The 21864-nt window shown below is 34.9% G+C and overlaps 1 protein-coding gene across 12 annotated transcripts in view; it reads left to right on the top strand.

Annotated features, from left to right (window-relative positions):
* Positions 1 to 21864, top strand: part of LOC106667815 (protein eva-1 homolog C) — a 618009-nt gene that overhangs the window by 96800 nt on the left and 499345 nt on the right. For 10 of the 12 annotated variants that reach the window (XM_024227529.1, XM_014396011.2, XM_014396012.2 and 7 more), the window contains exon 2: positions 13550 to 13597. The exons of the other annotated variants lie outside the window; for them this stretch is intronic. The gene's annotated coding sequence lies outside the window, so the exon portion shown is untranslated. The remainder of the gene's footprint in view (positions 1 to 13549; positions 13598 to 21864) is intronic. 12 annotated transcript variants of the gene reach the window in all.

The raw sequence follows: 21864 nt of genomic DNA, 5'->3' as shown, positions 1-21864 counted from the left end.
GTATTTTGTTTTGAGTTTATTTAAGAAGATCAATAAAAATATTATTTATTTTATTTTACAAAAAAAGGTGTATGTCATGTTTTCATTATTTGTTGGTAACTGTGACTGTCTGGACTGTTGCTTTACTACAAAATACAAAGTAAAATAAACCGAAGTAAATAGCCATTTTGTGTGAAAATCTAAAAAAAAGTTTTGTATTTCGAGGGTTATTAATTATTATTCAGAGGTAAAATTACCAATTTTGTCAAGAAAATTATCGTTTTTTGCAACTTTTTCAAAAAGTCTTTTCCCTCTGGGACAAGGAAAAATTAACTCCTTTGACTCTATCTCATAAGAACATGGAAATCTAGTCAAAAAAGATTTTTAATCTTTCTTGCGGTGCTTGAATCTGTATGTGCTTGTACCTATTTGTGTACTTTTACACTTATATTTTACATTATTTTTACTTACCAGGGAAATTGATAAATCCGTTTGGTTGTGTAGAATTTTGTTGAAATAGTTTTTTAAAAGTATTTGTCATTAATTAAAATGTTTTTCCATTTTCAAAGGATGTTGTAACTGAGATTAATCAAATCTAAGTAGTCATAATTATCAATGAATCGCCTTAAGTGCGCTTTTCCGTTTTTTCTCCTGCAAGACGAAAAGAAAATCCTTTTATTAAAACTTCTTCGACTACAAAAACCTTGAAACCAACCGGCCGACAAATGACAAAGGAAAAGATTGCGCTTAGCAAAAAAAGACAAAGCTGGAGTGAGGGTGGAAAAAAGAAACGGGTTTAATACAGGCGAGACCACCCGTGGGTGGAGATGTTTTAATAAAATTGCCCCTACAATCCGAGGGGTTGAAGGGGAGAAATTCATATTGCCTCTATTAGGGATAAATTCTAAAAGCGCTTACCGCCGCATTAATAGAAAAATAAAACAAGCTGCGGGATGTCGTAAAATCGGGGTGTTTTTCTGAACAAAAAGCCCACTGGAGAAGGGAGTGTGAAGGATTTATTCAAATTTAATTTGGATTAAAATAACCCACAACTATTGCAGAATTTTCATTTAAATACTTATCCGTTCATAGGTCGTATTAATATAATAAAATCCTGCCAAATGGTAATTTTCATACAATTCTGTAAAAAAGTCTTATAATTGTATTTATACTAAATTTAACTACAATAAAGATCTTCAGAGGATGATATTTTAAATATCTCAATTATAGAACGAAACAAACTTTTATGTATTTATTAAGATTGGTTTAATATTGTCATTAATTATGGATCGCGATTTATACTTAATCTCAATCACAAATTTATCCTTTTTATGTCCATAGGGTGGCCGATAATCAAATAGATGCTACTTTCCACTATTTTTAACCCATTTTCAGCAAAGAATTAAGCAAAAATATTGATATAATAATTTTCTGACTTTTATTAACCTTCCTGTTTTTGAAATCCTCAAAACATTGCTTGTAAATTCATTAATTTCGTGGTCCGCTTGACCAATTAATACATTACAATTAATTAAGGTTTTTAGTTGAGATGAAAAAAAAGCTAATGGCACGATCGGGATTCGAACCCACGATCTTCGGCTAGATACGCCGCTGCTCTACCACTTGAGCTATCGTGACCTCGATCCACTCGGTGTAACTTCCTATCCCAACCCCACCTTTTGAATATTCCCTCCTTGTTGCCATTTTTCAAATGTCGTGTTATCGGATTGGATTCTCGACGACGAATGAAATGGCCACGGAGAGCTTAGTGAAGTGTACTTCATTTTAATTCATTAAATTCACTAATTTCGTGGTCCGCTTGACCAATTAATACATTGCAATTAATTAAGGTTTTTAGTTGAGATGAAAAAAGCTAATGGCACAAGCGGGATTCGAACCCACGATCTTTGACTAGATACGCCGCTGCTCTACCACTTGAGCTATCGTGACCTCGATCCTCTCGGACATCAACTTCCTATCTCAACCCCACCTTATGAGTTTTCCCTCCTTTTTGCCATAGCTATTAGCTATTAGCTAGATAGCTCAAGTGGTAGAGCAGCGGCGTATCTAGCCGAAGATGGTGGGTTCGAATCCCGCTCGTGCCATTAGCTTTTTTTCATCTCAACTAAAAACCTTAATTAATTGTAATTGCTTGTAAAGTTGACATTATGTAGCTAGATTATTAGAGCAATTTTCGTTTTCATTTTAATCAACAAACAGGAAGTTTAAACATTATTTACTCATGGACCTTCATCCATTTTACTTCTTTATATTGAGGGTAGCTTTTTTCATCCAGTACATTCTATTTAGCTCATTTTTATACAAATGATTTACTAACAAAAACTTTAAGTATTTTCATAAAATTCTGTTCGATCCATCCAGTCTCGCAGAAACAGCCGTTTATTTGATCCGGTTAACAAAGGATAATCTACAAAATTTTTCCCTTTACTAACCTTTGGTAAACTGCTCTTCTACTCTAATAATAACAACCTATGTGAACAGTACTTGTACATAATATGCAATGAATTGATGATGGGGTGATGTTCTAAAAAGGATTGAACCTAATTGAATCTGGATCATCTCCGTTCTGTTTAAAAATTGATAATATGTATGAATTTAAACGTATAACATAATTCTCAACTTTGATTCGTCTTACCTCGAACCCTTATTTAAGGAACATAACTGTAAAATCTTCAAGAATTTTTATTGTCGTGTTTGTCCTTAAAATGTAAAATGTAAATTGAGTTCGGTTATTCCGTTAAAAACTAGGCAAAACATAAAATCCAAATGGACTGGGCTAGTTTCTTCCGTGGAGGTCAGATAGCCGCGATTAGTAATTAAGCTTTCTAGTTTATTAATCCTGTACAACATTTGATATAAGAGCGTTGACAGTTTCAAACCACCGTTAATTGGATATGACCGGACTTACTGGAAGTACGATTGACTTGGAAAACAGACGTTTCCACCACAAATGACAAGGTTTATCCCTTGTTTGACCTTATGTCAAAACAACGCTGAATAATTGAGCCCAGCGACAACAACAAACACACCCCATAGCCGGCGCCAAAAATTAAATCTTAACAAATTGGTGATAACACAACGATATATGTGTTTAAATGGAAAATAGTGAAAAAAATACATTAAAATGATAAAAGAAGAGATCTAGATAAAGATAGGCTAATAGAATAGATATATAAAGAAAGAAATAGAGTTAGACAAATCGATTAGATAGGCAGTTAGGTAGATGTATAGATGTATAAATAGGTAGATGTTTAGATAAATAGATCGATAGATAGAGAGGGAGAAAGAGAAAAATAAAATAGTAATAAGTGACCGAGAAAGAAAGAGAGAGAGAGAGAGAGAGAGNCGGGATTCGAACCCACGATCTTCGGCTTGATACGCCGCTGCTCTACCACTTGAGCTATCGTGACCTCGATCCACTCGGACACCAACTTCCCATCGCAACCCCACCTTTTGAATTTTCCCTCCTTTTTGCCATTTTTCAACTTCAACTGACTTTTTATCACAACTAAAAACCTTAATTAATTGTAATAAATTAATTGGTCAAGTGGACCACGAAATTAGTGAATTTAGAAAAAATGTTCGATTTAGGCAAGTGTTCTTAATTCTCGTTTTAATTTCTTGCCGCTTCTTTCGACTTATTTAATATCGCAAGCATTATAATTAAGTTGGTAAATCCCGCTTTTTTACAAGTTTTTAACATTTATTTTGAACACCCATCTCTAAAATCTTTTCATTTAAGAGTTTTACCTACTTTTTCTAATAGTTCACTAATTTATGGTAAATAACGTAAACCGAATTATTTTTTTAGCGACCTATCGGTAAATATTTCATGACATTCATCGTTTTTAGCTAAAGTTTTAATTGTTTGTAACTCTTTCTCGATAAGCAGATAGAAATATAGTTACCTAGTTAGAATCTATACGTAATGTTAAATTATGAGAGGAAAAGTACTATTTTGATTTTGATTATTTGTTTTAATCTTTGACACTCGTCCGGGGCTGATAGAAAATTTGGTGTTGGAATGTCATCTTTGACGGATTTGCCGAAAGGGCTCTTGTCAATCAGACATCGAAGAAAGGACAATCAATCCGGAAATTGTATGGTATTTTTTTAAAAGGGAAAATTACAATTTCAATAAGCAAGAGTGGCAGAGAGAGGAATACTTGGCAAAATGTAGGTGTGAAGATTGTTCGATAATTATTTCAAGATCGTGAGATGCGGTCTGATATAGGTTAGAAAATATTTTCTTTATCTTGCCAACGTTTCGATCATTATTGAGTTCATCTTCAGGGCCTGGGATGAATAAACATTGTTTCAGTTATGCAAATACGTATAAATAATATGAATTTTCTAATGTTGTACAAAATTACTTTTCGCTAAAACTTTTAGCTTTAATGAAAGTATTTGTACTCACTCAAAATGTGTGTTTTCTGTGTAGTCGTGTCACCTTTGTAGATCGTGTTGAGAGAGTAAGTGAAATTTTAATGTTTTTTGTTTATGTATGTTTGGTTTTGAAAGAGTGGGGATAAAAATTCATTTTCCTGAGTGACAAACTACATCACGCCAAACCGCATCTCACCATCTGTAAATAATCATTAAATAACGGTCACACAATATTACACATTATTCGGGAATCGTGAGATGCGGTCTGGTGTAACGTAGGTTTCAGAAAAACATTTTCTTTATCGTGCCGACGTTTCGATCTTTATTGAGATCATCAGCAGAGTCTGGGATTTATAAATATTAAAATTTATTACATGGAGGTCGTGAGATGCGGTCTGGTGTGTCGTAGGTTTCAGAAAAACATTTTCTTTATCGTGCCGACGTTCGATCTTTATTGAGATCATCTTCAGGCCTGAAAGTGTTTGTTTTCTGTGTAATCTCAATAAAGATCGAAACGTTGCCATGATAAAGAAAATGTTTTTCTGAAACCTACGTCACACCAGACCGCATCTCACGATTTCCGAATATTAATAGACTAACGGACACTTATCACCACACATATTCACATTGTTAAGTAAGATGAAAGATAAACTGACGTTTCGTTTTAATTTTTTCAAATAAAAAATTTACATTTTTTATTAATTTATCGAGGTCTAAAATATATGAAAAATCAGGCGGTATTTTATAATTGACGAAATTCTATAGATCAGTTTCAATGATCTTTAATTATTCACTTATATCGGGATTAATCTATCTCGTGGATATTAAGGTTGCATTATTGTTGAAACATGGCTTTTTTAATTTGACTAATAAAAGCGATTCGTAATCCTAGTCATAAAGGTTGATAAACCAACAAACGCCCCGATGTCCCCGATTAATATTCAACTGATTACCCCTACAATTTCATCGTTTCTTCCTTGTCATGTCATCACGATGTCCGCTCTGGATTTTTGAGAATGCGACAAGAGAAGAAAAAAACGGGCTAAAATCGTACCTGGCAGACACGATCTCCTTGGCGCCGTCTATTTATTTTTCTACCACAATTCTATGTCAAAGGGTCTCTGAAACGTGGGGGCGTGGTATAAAAATAAGAGATTTTCAAATTCAAAGGGTTTCTCTCGGCCCACCCTCCCGCCTCGTAAAGAAAATAATAGACCCCGAGACAATCTGTTATTTACACAACAGGGGATTCGCCCTAATAATAACCGCCTCGGCTGATTTATTGCAGTCGCGTTGAACCATCTCCGGAGAAATTATCGTGATATGACATCGTGAAAAATCCCTCAGACATTTTAGCCATCTCGACTTATTCAAAAATTATTATTCTCTACTTTACATTACATAAGATTAAAACTCAAGAAATTGTTAAACTAATGCCACCTCACAGTTTATATATAATGTAAGATTTACCTACTACTTCACATTTTTACAGAATTACTGACGACTAAGCGCCATCTTTCCAACATTGATTTCGTTAGCGCATAGCGAGTTGAAGACAAGTCAAGGATATAAGCCGGGAGAGACCATCCCATTTCTGCTAGCTTACATTTGCTTAAAAAACTGACTGGGGAATGGCGTTAATGAAAAGTTGTTCAATTTCGTTTGTTTTTACACTTATAAAATATAATCTCTGAAATGTTTATATAGCCGGATTTAAAAAGCTAAGAATTTAGCCTCACAAGTTCTATACGCGGAATGTGACTTAATATTTTTATTAAAGAAAACAAAGGAAAGGAAAAAAACAAAAAACCTTCGATCGAATCATTTTGTAAAGCGATATTTTAACAGCTATTAGCAAATCTGAATTTTGGCTCGTTAAATCGTTAAACGTTTAAAAATTGTACACTTTTATTTGAAATCTTTATCTGAATTTTAAATTCAATATCAGCTTAGCCTTAGATAAAACCGCGGTCTTATCCGTCTATCCAACGTTGGGAACCAGAATATCAACTGCTACGTCAATTCAGCACCCAGCGCAAGCAGTTTCAACCCGTTTATACTCACGTTGTTCTTAAATCCATTCTGTCCTTACAGACCCCAACGTAATCAGTGTCCCATTCAATATATTACATTTTGATTATACAACATATTTTTGCAAAAGGGTTTAAGCTACGTGTATGATTGTCCAATTCCAGCTATTTTGTGTATATCCTTCACTTCATTCAACTTCAATAAAACTTTACTGCTAGATTTGCATAAATTTTTTACACTTTCTTGGTTGAAAATAATGGGCATGATTAAGAAATTAATCAGTTTTTTTTGGAAATGCGTTCAAAATTTGTTTTACACGTTATGATAAAACCCAAAATTAACAAAATTAAAACGAAAATGCATCGAAAAACGAACTCGAAATTTTTTTTATTGAGGTCCAACTTGAAATGAATAGTTATTTATTCTCAACCAAGACCTCTCCATTGAAAGGTCATACTGACATGTTTTCGGCGCGAATTACGGCTTTTTCAGTTTTTAGCCTTTCCAGAAAAATCACATTTTCACGTATAAAAGTACACTTTTTTCACGTAATATCAAGAACCCATTTTGATAATTAATTTCTAAAATTTTAAACTGATTTTTTAGAAGAGTTAGGGCTATGTAATTCTAAAAATAATATATAAAGTTACTATGTAGTACGTTCAAAATAATGAAACCCTTTGTCCCAAATTAAATTTTTATCAAATTAAAACTATATACTTTAGAAAAATTTTTTGGTCATACCTATTTGACACATGCCCAAACAGCAATGTAAAATTTGAAACAAATTTAAAATGGGATCAATTTGTACGGGGTTTTCCTTAACCGTAGATATAACCAATGCAGCGTTTTAAAACAAGTCAAAACGGTCTTTTTTCAGAAATACGACTAATACAGTAATGGAGTTTTTGACCGTTTTTAACCCCAGGAAGTTGGTATTTAATTGAATTCAAACCCTCTTCTGAAATTGTTTAATAGAGAAGTCATTTAGCTTGAAAACATGTCATACAGAGTTCCCTTTTAATCTCCGTCATTAATATAAAAACAAGTTTGTTATCTTAATGGTTTGAAAACTCTGAAATAATTAGAATTTTAATTTAGAAATACTACTTGCCAGTAATATAGAAAGTTCTTCCTTCCTTTAATCTGCTGTAGTATAGATTAGTTTTTAATCTTGATCTAAAGTTAAGTTTAAGGAAATAATAACAGTAATATTCAGAAACTGTTCTGAACTAATTTTTCCACAATATTGAACAAAACATGGCTTTGGAATTGTCCAGCAAATTCCTGAGATAAAATGAAATAAAATCAGACCTAAGGAGAAACCACCATCACCTGTAGAGAATTAAAGTTAATAAGATGGCTATAATGGTACTTTGGCAGGCCATTCCAAGTGGTCACAGAGATCATTGAAACAACATTGATGTACCATTTCCTCTCAACTTCTGGCATAGAGGACGTCCAGAAGATTAACGCTAAGCCTAGTTGCTGCTTTTGGTCACACCTCAAATTAATGCATTGAGGAAGCAGCAAGAAAAAATAATATGGACCCAGAGCATTCATCTTGTAGTTTAACTTGGAAAAGTCATTCCGAAAAATAAAACCAAAAGTTAACATATTTTTTGGGGAATATTTTTTTACATTATGTATTAAGCCATTTGCGATACGTCTAGGAATAGAGTTGAACATATGTATTTATCTTGTATAGTTTGCTCTATGTAGCGATTGTATGTACCTGATCTATGGTTGAGTGTTTGGCTCTGAATCCAGTGGCTTGGTAAATTTTTTTTTTCAATGAAGGGTTTCAGTCTTTTTAGCAAAACCTTTTCGAATTATTTTAAGACAACTGGAAAAAATGAGATGATACTACGGGCAGTTTACAAGCATTACTACTCACTTACCTAAGTCTTTTTGCTGCGTTAAATAAATTCGTCCATTTTAAAATTCCTTTTTTGGGAATTTTTTTTCAAAACATCCCCGTTATCAGATTGAATCCTGGAGCTTTCCCAGAATTTAGATTGGTTTTTTTATTTCTTTGGTTATTTCCTTCAGTGGAACATGTTTAATACCATATTCTGTTTTTTTCCGTAGGGTTTATCTAAGAACGATTTGAGCATATGTCATTTGGTTTAAACGTTCTGCAAAATGAATTACAAATGTGATAGCTTTGTCTTTATTATCTCTTGCCCATTAGCCGTCTTTTTTTGAAAGAGGTAGAATTTGGCTGATAGGTTTCTTTGATTTTCGTGTAGCTTTCCATAATGAATACTCAGTTTTTAGAGTCTGTAAAAACTTTTAAGTTTCTTTTTTATCTTTTTTCAAATCTATTTTTAGAATTTGCGTTTTTTTAATTAATCATTATTTTATCAACAGGGTCTCTCGATATATTGTACTTTAATTTATGATTTTTATAAATAGAGTCTCGAAATAGTACCTAAGGTGGTAAATGTTTGAAAGAAGTACGGGTTGGATCATAGATCTAATCCGTCTGCATATAATTAAAAAAACACTTATCCATGTGTATGAAACCTCATGAAAAACAAATATTAGGAATATATGCCAAGGAGAAAAGAAAAATGTTAGACCGATAGAGGAATTTTTTTTGAAATGATTATGACATATTTTGTTTTCCGGCCCAAAAAACCAAATTATTATTTTAAAACAAAATCTTTGTGTAAAAACATAAGGTGCTTCTGAGGGCTGCATTGATCCGATTGATGCTTAATAAATTCTCTACTCTTTTACAAAGATTATCTTCTAATTTTCTTTCTTGAATCTTTATCGACTAACTTAAACGCTTTGTTAGGACGAAGAAAAAAAGCGTTAAAATTCGGCAGGGTCAGATTCAGTGGATATTTATTATACCAAGCTGCCGTGTAGAGTAAAAAAGGAGGGGGAAAAAAAAAAGAGGGATGAAGTGGTAGATTAACTTCACCGGGGGACCTTAATTATCTCCTTCTGACCCCCTTTAAGCCACAAAGCTCACTAATGAATAATAATTGTGTTAATTTTTCAACGATTTTTGCATTTTATGAGATCACCCCCGAACCACGCGGAGGGTTATTAGCATCCATTGCAATAAGAGAAGGGTGAAGACGAATTATTTGTCCGGGCGGACTCCCCCCTAGTTAGTTATCGTTAGAAAGGACAAAGAATGGAAAGAAGAGAAATCACTGGGTGGAAAAAATCATAAAACCAACACCCACAGCTTTAATGTTAATCTTGTTTACCCCAATCACAGGTTTTTCTCAAGGAATAATCTAATATAAGAGTTAAATGTATTAAGTAAACTCTTGTCTAAAACTTTTCTATCGTTGAAGGTTATTTGAATTGTTTAAAATAAATGGCATATTTATTGTACAGTTGTTTAACTGATTAACGAAATTGAATCGTCTTTGCTATACAATTTTTATTCTGTGAGCAGCAAAAGGTCAATCGTTTTTTCATTTCAAAATTTTTTCACAGGCATTCAGGAATTTAATTACGACTATTATAAAACAAAACGCAAGGGAATTGTGTTGAATGAAAGATGTATGACGAAGCAAGCTCTTTTTCTGGTTAATGAGCAAGGGTTGGTGGCAGTTGTTAGCCGAAATGCCCACATAAAACCCTCCAGTTTAATTTAAGGTCCCATGGCAATAACCATATTCTCCTCTTAAATTGTTAAGACGGCTTCCATTTTCATTACAGCCCGCTGAAAGAAAACGGTTCAACAAAACAATAATCGATTAAAATTAAATTTTATTTATGGACTACGGCTAATTGGACATATCCAGGGGGAAGCCGAAATCAGACCTTATTGTCCGATTTGATATTCTATTTGCGCATCTGTGCCGTTGAATTTGAAGTCTGATCACATTCCGTTGATTATCCGATGCCCGGGTTGATTAGGGCATTGATGGGAACAAAATTCGACTTGATACGAAACATTGTCCCGTCCGTCCATCAGACCGCGGCCGATCGAAAATTGCCTTTTGATTATGTTAGAAATATTCCTTTCCGGAGATTATCGGCTCATCAGGAAACAGGAAGTACGGGGCAAAATGTGATTTAAAGGCGAAAATGAGAAAACTTTATAATCTGTAACGAAAATGACGCCGTAGTATGAGCCACACTTCTTTGACACTGAACCGTCCACCATTCTGCATTACAACACAAATGAACCACTTAAAAATTTAACTTTGCAATTATATCAGAAAAGGCAGCATCACATACTAACATTAATTATTTATTTGCTTTTAAGCTTGTAAGTCTTGTTATAAAAGAGTTAATGTGCTTACAAAACATTATTTCTATGTAAGATTTGGTAAAATTTTTTATTGATGTTATAAAAATTTGTGAAAAAATAAAAATAATGCAAACTTAAATATACGTACACACGTGGGTGTATACAATACCGGTGAAATAAAGTGTTAAGCCCACAATTAATTTTTTAATTTATACAAAATAAACTCAGTTTATAACAAATGGCGACCAAAGTAATCTCGAGAGAAACAAAGATAGATAGATAGATAAAGAGATAGAAATAGAGATAGAGATAGATAGATAAAGAGATAGATAGATAGATAGATAGATTAGATATATAGATAGATAAAGAGATAGAGATAGAGATAGATAGATAGATAGATAAATAGAGAGAGAGAGAGAGAGAGAGAGAGAGAGAGAGAGAGAGAGAGAGAGAGATGCTTCTCAATTTTCACATTTCTCGTTTCGATAATCCGCCTTGATGTGGTGAATTATTTATTTTCACATAGGATAACAAATTAATTATCCTTTTTATGTCAGGTCTTGGTTGAGATGAAAAGTTAGTGTCATGAGCGGGATTCGAACCCACGACCTTCGGCTATCTCAACAAAGACCTGACATAAAAATATGATATAATGAATTATACAATGATGCACACAATATAGAAATTTTAGGTTTATTCAAAGTATTTGTACTCACTAAAATTGTGTTTTCTTTGTAGATGTGTCATTAGAACATTAAAATAGACTTCAAAAAATATTCACACTGGTTTTTTTTTCTAAAATTAAAGATTGGTCACCAGTAACAAATAAGTGTGATGTAATTTACAATATCAATTCTATAAATTGTCCGGCAACTTACATCGAATTACATCCCAATACTTGCATAAGACAAAACAACATATCTATGATTGCAAAAACCCAAACAAAATCCTACAGCACTGTCTATCCACCATTTTCAACACCAACACAACTTCGATTTCCACAATCCAAAAATATTAAACACAGAATAAAAGAAACATAAACGTAACTTTTTAAAAATGTTTTATATCAACAGAGATAAACACAGAATCAATTACAGAACAGACCCATGTAAATCAGTCGCAGTTACGCTAATATCTATAATCAAATTCAATATCAATAACATACATACAACACACGAAACATGTAATACAACTTATAAAACGATCATTATACTCCATAAATCTAACAAGTCTAGTCTAATTCTTCAGCCTTCCAGCCCCGCATGACAAACCATTACCCTTTTTTTCCATTGTTGGTTCCTTTCACCTTAAAGAAGACGACTCCTCGTAGAAAAATGGATATCTATCCCTACTTCCTTCCCCATTTCATTAAAACATATATAAACAAAAAACATTAATAGCTCACAAACACTCTCAACACGACACACAACAATGACACATATACACAGAAAACACACACTTTCAGTAAGTACAAATACTCTACCTAAAATATCTATGTTGTGTACATCACTGTATACATTCATTTTCACATCTTACATGTATTTGTATAATTTAAACAATGTTTGTGAATCCCAGGCCCTGAAGATTATCTCAATAAACATCGAAACGTTGGAACGATAAAGAAAATGTTTTTGTAAACTCACACCAGAGCATTACACAAATATTGCGTGAGTGAATACACATACTTCGATTAAACCTAAAATTTCCATATTGTGTACATCTTTGTGTACATTCATTTTCACATCTTACATGTATTTGTATAATTTAAACAATGTTTATAAATCCCTGGTCCTGAAGATGATCTTAATAAAGATCAAAACGTTGGCACGACAAAGAAAATGTTTTTCTCAACTCACACCAGAGCATTACACAAATGTACAAAGAAATGATTGATTAGTCGAAAAAAATAAACTTTTTTAAACAAATAGTTAGACTGGTGAATAGGAAAGAGTTATATAAATATATGAAAAGGAAAATTTTCCGCTTGCATGTTTGATAATGTAATTAAAAACAAGAATGTAAAGAATACAGACGAGTTTGTTAAGCCTTCGTAATAAAAATCAATCAATTCTAATTTCATTCAGGAATTTCAAGAATTCTAAATATAATAAAAACATCCCAAACTTCCAGGGGTAGATGTTTATAATACCATTTTTTCGTCAAAGTTGACAAGTACTTGACTATTTTTCATCTGGTCCGAAAACCATCCGACCGGTGGGGGCTTACACCCGGATTGCTTGCGGCCTGGGCTTCATTAAGCCACGGGTCACTTATTAAAGCGGTGCTTCGGACACTATTCGATGTACACAGGTTGTGCAAACCGCCGTGACCTTAATGTTATAAGTGGAAAAGACCGTTTTTCGAATGATCGAATCGAATCGAACGTAAATCGAATTACAATGCATTTGGTATAATGGCGGTTACTATTTAAATTTCCATGGATTGACCTCCCATCATGCCCGAATTGTCCGAACCAATCCATGTTCTTTGTCCATTTTTATTTTTACGTACGTACAAACTTGTTCAAGTCAATTCCGTTGGATTTTTTCCTCCAGGCCAGATGGTTCGGGTCGAGGAACAGATGTTGGCCACCCGTCAGCAATTACTATCGGACAGCACGGGTCATAAACGAACACAATTGCGGACTGTGGAAATAATAAAAAAAGTGTTTAGAACTCGTAAGACAAGAGGGAGATAAAAGGAAAACAAAAGCTATAAAACTTAACAGTGTAATGAAAATGTATTCCAAAATACCAAGATTGTAGCAAACGTTTTATTTTCTATTTAAAACCGATTAGATGAGCCGCTGATTTTTTAAAATCCAATAAAATTTTGTTTTAATTTAACTCAAATGTTTTGATTGTTTATTAATACAAAAAATGCTTATGTTACTTTTATGTTTAGGTCCACCCAGTCTATCCGTTCTCCTTTCATTCATACTGCTTGCCTAAGGTACGTTTACTCTTCACGATATTTTTTTCACCATCTTTTATCATATTTAGCAGTTATTATATTCTGTTTTATTTTAGAGTTTTGTTTAATTATTATTATTGTTTACTTTGGAAGTAATTGACAAAAACCTTCAAAAATAATTTACCACCAAAACCCTTCCCGCCTGGGCCGGGCCAGTAGAGAAGTGTAACGTATCAAGAGCACTGTCTATTGGTGAACCTTGGAGGGCCTGCCTCGTATATAAATTGCCTGCCCCACTCGATTAGAATAGGCCATGCGACGTTGGCACACGGTCACATACTTTTGGGTCATAGCTCGCTTATATGTCCGACATATAGAGAAAGGTTGCTCGATATGTCCCACCTATTCGAAGCGTGCGATTCCTTGCCTCTATATAGAGAGCGTGTAGGAATGCCACCCTATATGAGAATCGTATTGTATCTGGGTGGGTAACACCTTATATGTGTTGAGAGTGAATGTATATATGCGCGTGAATGTGTAGTGAAAGACGGCTGATAGCGTAATATTGAGCACCCATCGACTCTCAATTAGATTAGTTGTACAATAGTTGAACAAGGCGATGGAGGAATATCGAGTACTTCACCACCCAAATTGACTGAATCGTACGTAAATATGAAATAATGTTCTTAAGAATGAATGAGAGTGTGAATGGGTTTGGATCAAGGAAGTGTATGCGTTGGGCGTTGAATTGACCTGACCTCGGATGCCAACACCCGGGTTGGTTAGTGGTCGTGGTATGCCGGTAATTTTTTGTAAATTACAATTGCTGGAATTGCCAGTGGACTGCGAGAAGGGATATGCCCAACTCTGTTTATGTGTGTCTTTAAATATATATATATGTACACATACATACATAAACAGAGTTGTACATACTCAGAGTATATATTATGCAGGGTGGGCGACCAAGACACTAGGGGTTAATTGCCAGGGTAGACTCGTACCCCATCCATAAACTTGGTCGGCTCACATGTCCTGCATAAACCTCTTGGACTTGTTCACAAACCCCATTTAATCTCGGGGAGTGATTTGGTGATGTCCTCTCCTTCAAAAGTCGCGAATCTAGACCTAGAGTACCTATCGCACTCTGCGAGGTAGTGACGTGCCGTTTCTTCTTTTGTTTCACAAAAACGGAAAAAGGGGTCTGGTAGAATACCCATTGCGAAGAGGTGCCTTCTCAGTGGGCAATGGCCAGTCAGGATACCTATCAGCCTCCTAATTCCTTCGTTGAGTTAGAGAATAGCCATTTCGATTCTACTGGTTTGATCTCCTTCGATTGCCTGTGTTCGGGGGACAGATTCCATTCTCTAAGGAATTGTTTTATACCCCAGTTTTTAATACTCTCTTTCGCTGTGCTAATATAGTGAGATAATACCGGTTGTGGCCCGACAAACGTAGTATTTGAGCCTTCTTTGGCCAGGCTATCCGCCTCTTCATTGCCATAATGTCCTTTATGTGCTGGTATCCAAATAAGGGTTACCTTGATCTCAAACTTGGAAGTGATCCTATTGATAAGATCAACAGTTTCCTCCACCAGTCTAGATGTTGATCAATCTTTTTGTAATGACCTAAGACTGACTGTCGGAGAAAATTCTAGTATCTTTTCCCTTGATTTTATTTTCCATAAGTGTTTTACAACACACATTAATGGCCCAGATTTCTGCCTGAAAAACAGAGGAGTTATTGCCAATAGGGGAGGAGATGCTGATACCTCATTTAGGTATATGGATTCTAGCACCACTTCCTTTACCTTTGATGAGTGAACCATCTGTATAGCAGTCTATGTTACGATGGTCCTCATCCGAACTATAGTTGTATTCACAAAACTACCTGAAGTACGTTTTCCCCGAAGGGGTTTTAACCTTTTTATCGCCAACGTTTAATAGTTGGCCGTTAACCTTACTCAATAATTGTATGATTTTCGAGTGACCTATGTTATTACCCTTATGGTTTCAGCTGCCTTCGGTAATTAATCTGTAGCAGCTGGTTAGTTCTCTGACCTTAGCCTCTATGTGTAGAAGTGTGGTATTGGTTATGATCTCAAGTGCTAGGGTGGGTGTAGTTGAAAATTCTCCTGTCATCATCAAACAGCCTAGTCTTTGAAAGGATCTTAATTTGTTAATGTTCCCTTTTTTTCTAGCCCTTTCCACCATACTAAAGCTGCGAACAATAATCTAGGTAGAATAATTGCGGTATATAGCCATTTAGCTGCCCATGTTTTGAAACCCCATGTTTTACCAACAATCCTCCTACATTGTACCATAGATATTGTGATTTTCCTGTATGTATTGTTAATATGACCTTTCCAACCAAGTTTCCTGTCAAGCGTCACCCTAAGGAATTTGATTGAATCCACCAATTTTAATTCTATGCCCTGAAATTTAGGGTTTTGAAATTACCTTATGTTCTTCTTCTACTAAACATTATCAATTCCAGTTTAGCTGGATTAATTGATAAACCTTTATCACAACACCACTCAGAAAGCAATCCCATGGCATCCTTCATCAGTGAAATAGTCAGGGGATCCCTACCCGTGATCATTATGGTACCGTCATCTGAAAATAATTGACTGTAGAAACCTGAACTATTCAGAAGTTCTATTAAACTGTTTACTGTAATTAACCATAAAAGAGGTGACAAGCAACCTCCCTGTGGACAGCCTCCTTTGACATTAATTCTTAGAATACTACAACCTAAGCACGTATTGACCATCTTTCCCTCCGACTAGGTCTTCACCCATCTAGTAAGGTGATGGTCAACATTGTATTTATCTAGTGCTGATATAATGCAAGAAGTATCAGCATTATCAAACGCCCCTTGGATATCGAAGAATCAGCCTAGTGTATATTCATTATTAAGTAATGATTTCTCAATCCTGCCTATTAGAGTTGAGCATATATAAATCTAAAATCAAAATCCAAAAAAAGAAACCTTCAACCATACAAGAAACAAAAGTCATGTCTATAATCTAATAACCTTCAAATAAATTGATTTAGTTGTACATTAATTATTGAAAAACTTAAGAGAATATTATATATAATAAATATTACATATAATAAAATTTATTATATATAATATATAATGAATTTTATTTACTGTGCCTATAAGTAGTCATGGTGTAATGTAACAACCGATTAATGGCTCTCCTTCTCGAAAGCGTACAAGTTTAAATTCCATCAAATTCCAGTTTAAAATTTATTTCTTACGAAATCTTTGAAAATAAGGTTTGTTAGCATAATTAATAACAAAATTAATAGATTACACTTATAAATAAAAATGTTACCAACTGTTGAAGATGATTTTGAACTTTTATTCTCTCTACTGGGCGGGTAGGAAAGTAAAATATGTTTCAGAAACTTCTTCAAAGATTTCCCCGTCTGCCAATGGGCAATAAAGCGAGGATAAAGTGAAATTCAGGCACAGGCCAAAAACAACAGCGCTGACCCAATCAGGCCTATTACACAGGGGCGCGCTGTCCGGCTGAGTAAACAGACTGAAATTAGTTTTATCCTACTGGTCGAATTAATTTCGCTGCAATTGCCATTCCAATGAAAACTTCAATAAATGATGGTTTTAACGCGTAATTTAATTTGCCAGCCTGGGTAGATATGTAAAGTCGAAATTCCATTTCAAACTCTCAGACCTGCGAAATAAACTTTATTATCATATGGTAAAATAAATAAGTAAGCAATTCAAGGAAGATTTTAAAACTGACAAATATCTTTCACCCACCCATTCTCTCTCTCTCTCTCTCTCTCTCTCTCTCTCTCTCTGTATCTCTCTCTATCTATCTATCTATCTCTTTCTCGTTCTTATTTTCTCTCGCTCTCATCAATATATCACTATCTATCTATCCCGAATTACTCCTCATGCTTATCTTACTTTTTTTTCTTGAATATGAGTTCTTTTCCTTTTTTTTTTTAATTGTACATACTTTCCATCCTCCTTTTGTCTTCCTTTCATTTATCTATCTGTTGTTATTACTCTCACTTTTGTTTCTATCGTTTTATTTTACTGTGCAGGTCTGACTGTCTTACTACCTTTTTCTATTTCGTTGTATATTTGCCTTTTTGGTTTGGTCAAATGGATTAAAACGTATAAATACCTTACTATTCATTAATTTTCCTTCTTTCATTTCCGATTCGGTCTCTTTAACCAACTCTTTATCTAATGTATTTATCTTTCTCTCCCTTCATCTCCCTCTTCCTTTCACTCTATCTTTCTCTCTCTCACTCTCCCTCTGTCTCTGCCTGTCTGTCTGTCTGTCAGTCTCTCTCTCTCTCTCTCTCTCTCTCTCTCTCTCTCTCTCACACACACACACACACACACACACACACACACACACACACACACACACACACACACACACATTTTCTATGTACTTATTGTTCTTACCTTCATCATCCTTGCTTCTCTCGTTTATTTATTTATCAAAGTTTTATTATGTATATTATGTTCAAATATGGCTCTTACATTCGTAGTATCCATATTGTTTAAATATTAAGATCTAAGTCGGTGTAAGTGTGCGCGTGTGCGAGTTCGCTTCCATGCGAGCGTCTGTATCAAAGGGATATAATGGATAAAATATAAGATCTACATATTTATGTCTACCTCCCTAGATACAGTTTGCTATATTTGTTTTTGATTTTGGTGTATTAAAAAATTAACATACTTTGTGTAAAGCTAACTAAGAGACTTTTAGTCGTATAAGAAGTTTGGAGTATTTTATGATAAAGATGCAAGCATTGTTAAAGTATGTCAGGAGTTATTTTTTGCCCGCGTCAAGTTGAGCGTCTAGGATCAATTTAGATACTTTGGGCGATAAATTGAAAGAGCCGTTTAACAGCAATATCCATACGATTCCTACATCGGCGATCCCCTTCAATGGGTTTTCGGTACGACGATCCGGCCTATATTCAATAATATTAGCATGTAAAAACAGATCATTTTTTCCAAAAAGCGGCCCGCTCTCAAAGGGATATTAAATTCCCCCTTATAAATTCTGTCACCCCGAGGAGGGCGATTGCGGGAGAGGCGAGATTAAATGTTGTTAAGTATGACAAGACAGCGACTATAAAACGGGGCATAGCACTTCATTATTAACAGGGTGCTGAGCTTTTACCGTTCAAGTTTAAAGTCGTTCGACCTGCCCTGTGTCCGACAACTTGCGTTTTATTGCTTTCCTATTCCTACTTTTTGTGTGTACACGGAGTTTAAGAGGTTTTTGCAGCCATGTAAGTGCACTTTAATGTTCTCAGCAAGTAGGATTAATATTTTGGGTCACATTTGTCGTACTTCATATGATAAAATGGTTTTAAAAAATTATCTAATACAGTTTAGAATGCTTAACATCAAAACTACTCCTCTTACCCGGTAAAATATTATTAAATCTAAATCACAAACAACTTTTACGTGACAGATGAAGAAGTGACAACTAAATTTTAATCATTTGTGAAGTGTAGAAAAGTTTAAGGAAAACTGGCAATACAACAAAAAAGGTGTATTACTAAAATATAATTACTATTGTTTCATAAACATACACAACCTCCTATTTTTTGACATTCTAATTAATTCTTAAATACATTGTTTCCTCATTATACCATCATCCATAATATATACTAAATAACGGATTTAATAAAGAGACGCCGATCTACGCAATATTCGACCATCTTCCTCTCATACTAAAATTCTTGGTAATAAATATATTCACTCTCTTTATACACAAAAACACCCAAAACCAGGGTTATGTGGTGGTAATAGATTTAACATAACTTTCTCATCTAGCTGGTAAATGTCACTTTGTTATTTTAAATGTGAATTACATATTTTTATTGAACAATTTGATTCTAGATCTTATTTTATGCGTTTTGCTGAAAGGAAAATTTTGATAAGATCGACCATCGGGAAAATCTTTTCACAAAAAAGAATTTTTTTATAATCAATGAGTCCATATTATTTTTACCAGGATTCTCAGCCGTTATTCGTATTTTTGTAGATTTGACAATTTATTAAAATTTATGTTTGTAATAAATGCCCAAATACGCTCCCCGCGTTTGATTTGCAGAGCTCTGCTCGTTTCAGAAATTCTGCATATATGGCCTTTTCTAATTCTTCTGGGCGGATTACTCTGCAAGCTACAACAATCTGTAGTTCCAATTCTTGGACAGTCAATACTGGAGATGGACACTCGATTCTTCAATGTCCCCCCCATAGAAAATATTTCAAGGTGGTCAAATCTGGCGACCTCGGATGACCTTGGGTTCCAATCCATCCCCCTGTACGGTTCATGTCCAATAAATTGGTAACGATGCGATAGTTGTGAACGGGCCAACCGTCTTGTTGGAACCACATCGTTCTCCTCGTGTATAGCTCTCCATGAGAACAGGGAGGGTATTTTATATGAAAGAGTGATACTGCTCCGCGTTGAAGGTTCCGCTAAAAAATGTGATCCAATACGTTGGTTGCTGAGCAGTCCACACCAAACATTAGTCCAATTGACTGTTTGATAACGCGTTTGAATATTACAACGAGGATTTTCTGTTGCTCAGAAAACACTGTTGCGCCTATTCAAAATTCCGTTATTTGATAATTTGGATTCGTCCACAATATTCGGCTCAGCAGGTCTGGTCCCATGTCTATCTCAACGAGGATTTGTGAAATGAAATCCAAACGCCTCGTTTGACCTCACTCGCGGATGCCATGTGAGAGATGAGCACGATAAAGAAGAAAATTATTTACTGTCAGTATTCGCCAGACCCACTGACGAGAATTGACGTATATATGTACATATATGTATGTATATATACATATTTATATATTTGTTTTGGGTGTTTTTGTGTACAAAGAGAGCGAATGTTTTTCTTTTTTGCTGACTATGTACGGGTATACTGACGGCTCCAAAACCGACACGGGTACGGGAGCTGAGGTCTTCGGGAAGATCCCCAAAACCGAACTGACCTTAATCCTTGGTAAATATGATACAGTTTTCCAGTTTGAAATCATAGTGATTGAACAATGCGCCAGAGAAATAAAAAGGCTAGGAATACATTGCCGTAAGATAGCCATTTTCTCTGACAGCCAGGCCCCACTTAGAGCCCTAGCCTCATGCGAGACGAAGGCAAGACTGTTTGGAACTGCATGGAGGCCCTGACGGAAGTCAGTGACACTAACCACATCACCCTGGCATGGGTCCCTGGGCACTCGGGGATAGAGGCAACGGAAAGGTTGACATGTTGGCCAAAAAGGGAGCCAACATGAACTCTCTAGGCCCAGAAACTTACTGAGGCCTACCAGCCTGCCACAAAAGAGGATACATCTTAAAATGGATCCTTAATGAGTCCAAAACCTAGTGGAACGATACCACAAGTATGACGCTTGCGAAGAGATTCATAGAAGGACCATCCGCAAAACTTAAAAAAGAATTACTGGAAGGCAACCGCAACGAACCGGGATCCTGGTTGACTCCTGACGGGCATTGCCACTTAAGAAAGCACTGAATAGGAGTACAGAAAGAATAAACACTGTGCAGATACTGCCAAGAAGAGGGGGAGACCGTACCACACATTTTATGTTTCTGTGAAGGTCTACGTGTCTATACAACTAGGACAGTATAACCACAAGCAAGAACCCGCTGGCAAAGCTGTGGAGGCTGATTAATAACCTGAATCATGTCAGTGAGTTATAAATAACAGGGTCACAATAGATCTATTCAGGTCGATGTGCAGTAGGTCTTGTGGCCTCTTTTATCCCTGTCCCCTATCCCTAATACCTCTATTTCGCTCTCTGGCGTTAGTACCGGACATTTTCGGTCGGAGTTAGCATAGTTTCCGAATTAAATAGGTGGACTAGAGAAGTTAGTACACCTAGAGTAACTAAATATATCTATTTGTTTTGGGTGTTTTTGTTTATAAAGAATGTGAATGTATTTATTGGCAAGAATTAAGAATTTTAGTGTGAGCGGTTATTATGCACGTCTATGTGGGTCTGGCTTTCTGTCACATTCATTCTGTCTTTCTTTCCTTCTCTCATTTTTTCTTTTTATATTTTTTATTTATCTATGTCGCTTTTTCTNTTAATATTTATCAACATCATGTACAAGCACTGACTTATTAAATATAACATAACATTGTCTCATAACATATCAATTCAATTTATAATATTGTTTACAGAATAATGTTAACTTGTCGCTTGTTAGGTAGGTTATTACTTGATTATTTTTTCGTTTTTTTAATGTGACATTTCCTATCAAA

Source organism: Cimex lectularius, unplaced genomic scaffold (assembly GCF_000648675.2).
Source record: "Cimex lectularius strain Harlan isolate CLEC.00 unplaced genomic scaffold, Clec_2.1 scaffold87, whole genome shotgun sequence".
NCBI classification, from domain to species: domain Eukaryota; kingdom Metazoa; phylum Arthropoda; class Insecta; order Hemiptera; family Cimicidae; genus Cimex; species Cimex lectularius.
The sequence above is the reverse complement of the archived record's forward strand: the minus strand, read 5'-3'. Positions and strand labels throughout refer to the sequence as shown.